At 38.2% G+C, this 9,216-nt stretch overlaps 1 long non-coding RNA gene across 1 annotated transcript in view; it reads left to right on the forward strand.

Moving 5' to 3' along the window:
* Positions 1-7,443, forward strand: part of LOC129785580 (uncharacterized) — a 77,570-nt gene extending 70,127 nt beyond the window's left edge. The window contains exon 3 of the long non-coding RNA XR_008749702.1: positions 7,308-7,443. This is a non-coding gene — a long non-coding RNA (uncharacterized LOC129785580). The remainder of the gene's footprint in view (positions 1-7,307) is intronic.
* The last annotated feature ends 1,773 nt before the right edge of the window (positions 7,444-9,216 follow it).

Raw genomic sequence — 9,216 nt, forward strand, 5'->3', positions numbered from 1 at the left:
ACTGGAGATATTGGTCTCAGAGGAGAAACCCATTATTCCAAATACATATATTCAGAATTACAATGAAACTACCCTCTGAGGGTTTCTGTAACGTTACATGTGAACTGTGAATGTTATTAAAAGGTAGGAAAGGGAGGAGAAAACACATGCTGCATGGTGTTAAACTATAGTTTATTGTCATGTGCAGGCAGTAACACATACATGTAAAGATGTTTCAGATGGAAAAAGAAAAGATGTCAGTGAAAATGCTATACATAAATTTTGGGGCTTTTAAAAATGCAATCTTACTTATTTAAAAAGAATTCATGAGTTCTGTTTCTTTAAAGATTTGGTGAAAAATGTGCAAATAAGAGATGGAGACAGACTTCTGCTGGTAGGTGCCAAACTCTTTTAACAACACCTTCAGCTGCCCCTACAAAATGCTCAGCTAGTCTGAATCTCTTTTGTAGTCTCTTACTTCTTTCTCTTATACACATCTGTATGCAAAGCACTACCCAGCAAAGTTTCTACTGGTTTCAAAGTTAAATTACCATAGCAGATTTCCATGTGCTTTTGGAGGGTGACAGAGGCAGGAGTTCTGTTCTCGAGGCAGGTACTGTTTCAAGAAAGATCTTTATTATTTATTACATCTATCCCTGGTGGAAGATTGCAATTACTATCCTACTTCCAGCGACTCTTTACCTGAATCATGACAGCTCTTAATTATGTGTGAAGGAAGTAGTTATATACAGAGAAATTTCTTAGAGCGAATTACCTAGGAGAGATATTCAGGCTCAGAATGGTCTTCAGCAGGGCTATTCTTCTCGTGGTTCTCATTCTGTTGTTTTTGCTTCAGGAGCTGTGAAACTGCCTGAGTTATGATACTAGAATTTGCATTGGGAAGGAGTTTCTGCTCCATCCTTCCCAAAGTTTTTTCCTCTCTCTCTCTTTAGTTTTTTTAACTCGGATTTGGCCCTATCTATATTTCTTCTTTAAATATGCCTATTGCAGACTACTGCTGAGTAGTCTACTGCTGAGTGTGCTGCTCAAGGAAGCACAAAGAAATAAGTAACAAGCTTTCAAATTTCTGGTCAAGCTTAATAGGTTAAATCTTATTATTCAGCTACAAAAATTTTATTACCCTGCAGTTATAAATGTTGCATTTTCAGTTTAAGTATTTATTGGCAAAAATTATTAATGTCTGTACTTAGAGAAATGTATCACAGTGGTAGTCATGTTGGAGTTGATTTTCGAAATAATTTCAAGCCTGCAGAAGTTGGCATTTCAAAAATGTCCTATTCCAAGTCATACTAAATCCAAGATTATAGAGGATGTCCAGCTTCAAGACATTCTTAATGAACAAAGATAATTGAGCCAGGACAGATGTACTGCTTCCTGGTCCAGAATAGGTAGGCTGTTAGGAACTCTGCCATTTAATATAGGAGAATGAATTTCAAGTCCAGTTGCCGTTGAAAGGCAAGAAAAAGAAAGGAAGTTGAAGTCTGGCTTCTTTTATCCCACAGAAACACTATGTGGGGCAGTTGTGAAAAGATTTTAGCGTACAGACCATCTTAAGAGATTTCTGTTTCTGTGGGAAGTTTGGGCATTTGTACGGACATTTCCGGACAAGCTGTTTTCCCTGATAACTTCCAGAAAGCTCTCAATGTTGTACAAAAATAGAATTGTATTTTTTATAGATTATTTCCTGCCTGGCCTCTCTTCATTCAGGATTATTCAATTAGGGATGGTCACTCTTCATTTCTAATAAGCCTTTCTTAATTTATATATCAGCATGAGACTTATGATGGCTTGAAATAAACCTCATTTATTAAAGGTGACCCTGGCAGCACAAGGTAGGTTAAATTATAAAATGTGAAGAGTTTCAGGAAAGAGATAATCATTGGGGATTGCAGTGGTAACTTGATTTTGTAGATTGACTGTCATTGATGACCATTCTCCAATCAATGTGCTACAGGAAACGGCTACATGTGCACTGCTAGTTCATCTTTGTTTGCTATTGAGCCATCAGTGTAATTGTCAATAAAGAAGCTGGCCACTTGTTGGAAACCTTACATCCATAGATAGTACAGAATGTTCCTGTAAAAAGACAGTGGTATCCCAGCAGCATTAAAAGCTGAGTTTCAGACAGCCATGTAAGCATTTGTGCTCTGCAGTTTTTCTGCAGTAGGGCTAAGTGTTACAGGAACAAGGTCACCCTAGTGCCCTCAGTGGAAGGGAACAGTCCAGCTGCTTGGGGGACTAGAATTACAGGGCTTTTTTTCTGCCTAATTAGCAATATTACTCTATATTTTGCACATCCTTTTGCATGCATTAGGAAGAAGTCTGCAGGGAGCTCATTATGTTACCAGTCTTGTAGTTATAGGCTTGCAAAGCTGTAGCTTCAGGGATGCAGGAGGTGCGTTCACTCCAAGAAACTCCTTATCCAGACTGAAACACTGCTGAAAACTTGTAGGAACTCTGCAGGATGTCTCCTGTGGGGCATGCTTTATCCTGTCCTGCGTGTTCCTGTAGCGAAGCTGTCCAGATGAATCTTCCTTGACATATTTTCACTTTGAGATAATGGCTGAAGGCAGATTTTTTGATCATGTGTCATCTGCTAATGAGTTTTTAACCATTGAATGAGTCTGTGAAGAAAAAGGAGCCGATGAAACCTTGCTTATCACCGCCTTGGCATGGTTTTTCAGACCCTAGTGTAGTTCTGTGACTGGCGTATCCTAGGAATACAATTTAGTGTGAGGGCTTTTGATTTTTTTCTCCCCTCTTTAGTGGAGAGTGAAACATGACAGAATTTTTCTTTCTGAAAGCAAGACAGGAGTCTGTAAAGAAAGGGTATAGGGCAAGAGCTTATGACAACACTTTGAGGACAATAGCATGAACGTTTGTTTCAAGAAGGCCTATGTGATTCCATCTCATTCACTTCCCTTTGAGCTTTCCTCTTCTGAAGATAGGATCCTTAAGTCAAAAAAGATGGCACAACATACCTCATGGAATTATTTTTGTATAGCCAAGTCACACAGTCAAAACTGAAGAAAGTATTGTGCCATTATTTTCTGGCCATTGTGGAACTACGCTAGCAACTGGTCCTCAAAAAGTGCGTATATCACTGCCCAATGAGGGTCACAGAGAATGTTGCATGCGAAATCCCAAGTGCTAGAGTTCATCAGCACTTAATGCAGAAATATTAATCACAGGTTTATAAGAAGATCCAAGGAGATTGCCATGTACTTTCCCCAGCTGATGAACTGCACCTCTCTTGCTTTCACTCCCACCAGATAAATGATTTTGGATTTATGTAGTCATTTTGGAGCACTACACGCCTGGCATCATCTCATTATCTTGTGGAAAAATTTACTTTCTAATTTAAGTGATCACAGACATAAAATGGTCTTATCAACGCACCTTTCACTGAAATACAAATGCACAGACCCCAGAATAACCCAGAATGAAAAGGACAGTTTCATTTTAGTGGAACGTAGTTTGAAAAGGGATAGTTTTTAACACTTGTAGTTTTGATTATAATTGCATTATGATATGCTTGATACATTTTTAAACTTATGCAAACATACTTTGTGTAAAATTAACAATGCACAGAAATATAAATAATGATTTTAACCATAGATAATTTTGTTATAAGAGTTTTTCTTCATTTATTTGGAAAAATTGTGCCAATGAGAACAGAAAGCTTAGTGGAGTAGTAGAGGTTTATGTCAGCATGGGATTTCTCTTCATCGATGTGAGCTGCCCCTTTTTGCAGCTTTCTGTTGCCTATGTCACTTCAGCTTCTAGCAAACTGAGGAATACTCACTTGGTTCAAGTCTATTGCCCCTTGCAATAGACTTAATTGCTTAGAAAAATATCTTTGCAAGGCAAAGCAAAAGCAGACAAAATGCTCCAAGGGTGCGGAAGAGTAGAATTCTGACAAAAAGAGAGATGGCCCAGAAGGTAAGCCATTTCAACGTACTATTCTTTCATTATCTAATGTGCGTTTAGTATAAATAAAAGAAAATAGACCAATACCAGCCATGCAATCTTCAGTGATACAAAATGTCTTGTTCGTGGAGATTCAGGGAAAACTGTTGTGAGGTTTGACTGTAAAATTTTGGAAGACAAAAAAATTATTCATTTCTGCAATATACTATATATGTAACTCTAACATATTCCACCAAAACAGCTTTGATGGTTTTGTTGTTTGTTTTTTTTAATGTTATTTGAGTGTTTCTTTCAGGGTGGGTATTCCTTCTTCACTTCTGCTCTGTGGTTTGTAAGACAACAATGTGATCTTTTATAATTAGGATGTTAAGGATAAAGGATAGCTACTAAAATGCAGGGTACAGTGCATCCTGAAGTATTTATCAATCTCTATCCTAACAGCAAAGTGTTCACTAACTACATGTATGGCTGTCTGAACATTCAATCAGGCTTACCTACTGGGTTTTAGATTGCAAAACCGGCTCATCCCTAACTGTGTTGTCTGGAAATAAAGGTTACTTGTATATTCGTAGGTCTGTAAAGCTTTTAATTTACATGTTTACATGTAGTTTGTCTGGAGATGGGTGGACACCTGTGTTTATTTTCTAACTGCATTATTGCTGACCAGGAAAAGAATAAAGGCAAAAGACCCTTTCCTTGCTATTACTAGAAAAACTCTTGCACTGTTCAAATAGAAAAATGTGCTGTGTGTGCTTCTGAAAATATTTTCTGAATAACCTGCATCAGATTTCAAGCCAAGTGTTTATTCTGGGACAGATGAATAAATACAGGTGCTAGAGTGGAACTGTTTTAGAATGTGAGTGGCCTGTCGACCCTTGCAGCAAGCATTGCTGATCGCAGCCTTCTGCCACTGTCTGTCATGTCAGCATGTTACTTGGGTGGAAAAGTCCTCTGCTCCTTACAATGCGCATACTTTTAAGTTCTAGAGTAGTTTGGTGATATTCAGTAAGCTAGGATGCCTAGGTTCCGTTGGTCCTCACAAAGAAATGGTAGTTTTCTTTTTGACAGCTGTTACGAATTTTACTAATGTTATATCCATTTTTATATGGATTTGTCATGCATGTTACTAATCCTTTCTGTCCATGTATGTGTCTTCCGCAGAACATGTGGTTATGTCTTCACTCATCCTCAAGAACATTTAAATGTGTATCAGATTTTGGAAAAGTCAGAGGTAGATTATTGTTCCCTACCACATAAGAAACCTCATCTCACTCCTTCAGAACAATCCCCCTGTCACTTGTCAATAACATAGGAAATCATGGGCTAGTCTTTGAGTCACAGAAAAATTACCAACTTGTGGCTGACATCAATATTATTAAAATAACTTTAAAACCCCTATGATTTTTGATGTCTCACTAAGCTATCGACTTCTTTTAAAGTAATTGCATAATACCATACTTAAGGGAGCAGAACATAGATATTCTCAGTTGCAGGCTGACCTAGAGTTTGGACCTGGAAGTAAAATTCACCTGCCAAGACTGAAAAATGATACACAGACATGAACAACATCAATCGCATCCACAAACGCTGTCTGAGACTGTCTGAGCCAGATCTTTAGCTGTTCTAGACTACTGATTCCTTGTGATAACACTGCTACAGCTGTGATAAGCTGCTATCAGCAAGGATTTTGGACAAGGAAAAATTAGTTTTACTGTCTCACTCCTTGAGAAAGAAATAACTAGGCAAACTCCCATCCTCTTCCCCCAACATATTTGTTTTCTTAGCCTAGATTAATTTTGATTTCTGTCTAGAGATTTTGATTTGACTTCAGAGAAAAAAGTGCATTTAGAAGTAAAAGGATGGAATTAAGCTGGAATGAGGGCTTAAATAAACTTAATGCTGTAGATGCTCAGGAATCCTGGCAATAGAAATACTGTGGATTTCTACAATCCAGGGCTAAGGAATGTGATCAGAAATGCTGACCAAAATACGTTTCAAGACACTGACACTTCTAAAGCTGCATCACTACCTGATTCCTCTTCTGACTACTGCTAACGGTTCCAGATTAGGTAATCTTTAGCAGAGCGGTCACCCCTTGTGTACCTTAATAGCTGTTCGAACAGGAGTACCTGATTAACTAGGTATCGAGCAATGGCAAATACCTAGCATAAGCATATGGTATAGGAAGATGTAACTCATAACTATCTCCATTAAGGTGTATGCAAATTTCGGCACATTTAGAAAACTTCTTGTGTAAATCTAGTATTAATATTTGGTTATCAACATTAATAAATTTGTATTCGTATCTGATAAAAGGAAGTGAGCATATTGTTCCTGTTTAGAAAAATGTGTGGAAGTTCACAGAAGTCAGTGCGTGCTCTACCTAGGAAGCATAGAGCAAAGGCCTCAATTTCTGAAAGAAAGCATAGGTCATAGGATTTGCCATGAACTAGTCTGCAAATTATTTGAAAAAGGCTAAGGTACTTATAAGGCAGAAGAGTAATGTAAATTAATAACAGGAGTTAGGACCGCTTGTGCTATTGGCATTTATTTTGATATAACCCACAGAATTTCTGAGATTAGGCACTGCCCGAGCCGTTGAGAACTGGCATGCCAAGAGCTGTCAGCTCTCTTGGTATTTCCAAAGGAACTTGTCCCAAATATGTGCTGATGTCAGCAGCACAAATGTCTGCATAGTCAATTAAAATGCTTTTCAATTTTTTTTAAATACTGTAAATTCTGCAGTGTTGTTCTTCAGCTATCACCTTCTAAAGATGAAAAAGCTACTGAAAGCGCCCCTGTGTAAGTCAGAATACAAAATGTTCTTCTCATCCCAGTGACACTGTGGTGACAGTTCCAGTGGCAGCAAAAACTAGAGCAGCTTCGATACCAGCATGTGCTGTGCGCTGTGCTGAGCTGCTGGGCACGTGTTACAGATACCGGGTGGGCAGCAGGTCAGCAAGTCCTGGGTACGGGCATTTCCTCAAGTGAAGACGACCGCCGGCTTGAACATAATAGTGGCTATTATGAAATTGTCAGCTAATGGCAGCAGAAGGTTGAATTGCAACCTTGGTGTACAACAGAAGAATAGTTTAGTTTTCTTATTTTGCTTTTAGGTGATTGCAAAAGAACAATGTCTCCAGGAGAGACTCTTGGAGGACTTGGCAAATGTTTGTCGGGGAGCAAGTCTCATTTCTCATCACAACTTCTTCATCTTTTGCCTTTAGAAAGCAGTATCATGCGGTTCAGCAAATCTTGCCCCAGTACTGGAGAAGGATCTGTTTGGAGATGGTGGAAGAGGAGTCTCAGTGTCTACAAATACTTCAGCTATTACCGTGGAAGAACCGAAATACTGGCATTAATCTTTTTTCTTTTAGGAGGATAACTGGCATCAGGAGCGCCACTAGCTATTCTAGTCAGCAGCAAGGTGATTGATAAGGAAAATGCAAGCAGCGGGTGACAACTAACAGGCGCACTCCCTTAGACTACCTGCATACCCCAGGCCTGAGAGATTCGCCAGTCAGGTAACACACAGGTTTGCTTCTGGAAGCTAATTATTGTGTTTTAGGAGTAAAAAAAAATACGAAAATTTGTTCACATGAGGGAAAATAATTGCTACAATTCTGTTTTGTTTAGTCACAAATAATTTGATACGGGAATGATCAGCCTTAGTGTTTCTGGCTTTATTACTATGACAGGCTTCTAACTGTTTAGTCTGTGGGATGTAGAAGAGGTTGGGAAGCTGCTGAGAAATATGCTGTCACACGATGCCTGATTCATTATGCAGATAAAATTTATCAACTTCCCTCCTCCAGTTTATCCTATTTGGAAAGATGCATGAAAAATAAATGGCTGTTTCCAGTGAAAGCAAGTGCTACTTCATCTAGAATAAGCATTCTGTTGTTAAAAGATGTACATTATTAACCATTCTCTGCTACTGTTTGCAATCACGGCTTCTTCTCAGTCTTTCTCGCTCTGCTTCTTCTCTGCTCTACTTTCATTTTGTGAACCTTCCTCATTTGCCTACTAGCTTTTTTTTCAGATAATCTGTAAGGTGAAGAATGACCAGGCAGAACTCAAATGCCATTTTGTTATGCTTAATGGCTGATTAAAAAAGAGCTGGCCCATCTCTAGTGTTCACGCGCAAATGCTCTCTCTTGGGATTTTTAAATTGAGTCATAATTGCCTGTGCCAAAAGCTGTCAGTACAACAGGATAGAAGGCAGTCAGCTCTTCTCGGTGTTATGTAAAGTTGTCATTTTGGAAGAATGAGCAATGACAAAGAACTGTTGCAGTGCTTCTGTCTATTTTCACAGTAAACCATGATGTTCATGTTGCTTGTACTGTTGATCTCTTTTCTAATAAATTAAGTTTCTTTTGTAAGGAAAGAATTCAAAACAAAGCAATAGGAATTTAAGCACAATATACCTAAGGAAAGTAGGGCTGGATTTCTAGAAACATTTCTATCAAACAAGCAAGATCCTGCATGTAATATAGTAATGTATGAAAAGATGTAAGATTTCAATCTAAAACATGATATTGAGTGTATTGTTTCTACTGTGGTAAGCACATTAGTAGATGCTAATGTCTAGCTGTACATTAAAAGAAAAATTTAATAGAAAACATTCTAAAGTGTATATAATATATACATACAACATAGTATGCTGACTTCCCCAATCATGTGAATTCATGGGTAATATAAGGCACAATTAATATTTGAAGTGTTTGAAAACTTAGCAGAGAATGCTATCGCTGACTTCTGTAGTATCCACTTTTTCAAGTGCACAACAGAATTCCTACTGATTTTGAGAACTCACTTCTCTGCTTTCTCATTAACATTCAAATAACTTGTAGGACAATTATTAATGAAAATTGACATTGTATAATCTAGCTCTGGAGCCACTGTTGCTTTTTAGAAAGCAGTAATTCGGTTTTAGGTCTCTGTAACCCACAAGGTAACGCTTCCAAAATTCTGTATTTCATAACCACAGCTGAAAATCAGTCTTCAGAGTTCCAGCATCTGTGGCAACGTGCGCATGCATTAATTTGCTGAGTCAATGTTCCAGCTTTCTGGTTCACCTCTTTTACTGAGGTGATAACAGCTTTTCTGAAGCTGTTCCGTAACAGATCTGGCTGCTTTCTCAACCAGTGACTCATTGTTTTGTATATTATGCTTTAAAAATTTCACAGGGGACAATCCGTCCCCATTAAATAGACATAACTTGCCTAGGTTGCTCATATGACTCCTGGTGCTATTACTTTTCTGTTGTTATCTGACTGCAGCTAT

Source organism: Falco peregrinus, chromosome 13 (genome assembly GCF_023634155.1).
Source record: "Falco peregrinus isolate bFalPer1 chromosome 13, bFalPer1.pri, whole genome shotgun sequence".
NCBI classification, from domain to species: Eukaryota; Metazoa; Chordata; class Aves; order Falconiformes; family Falconidae; genus Falco; species Falco peregrinus.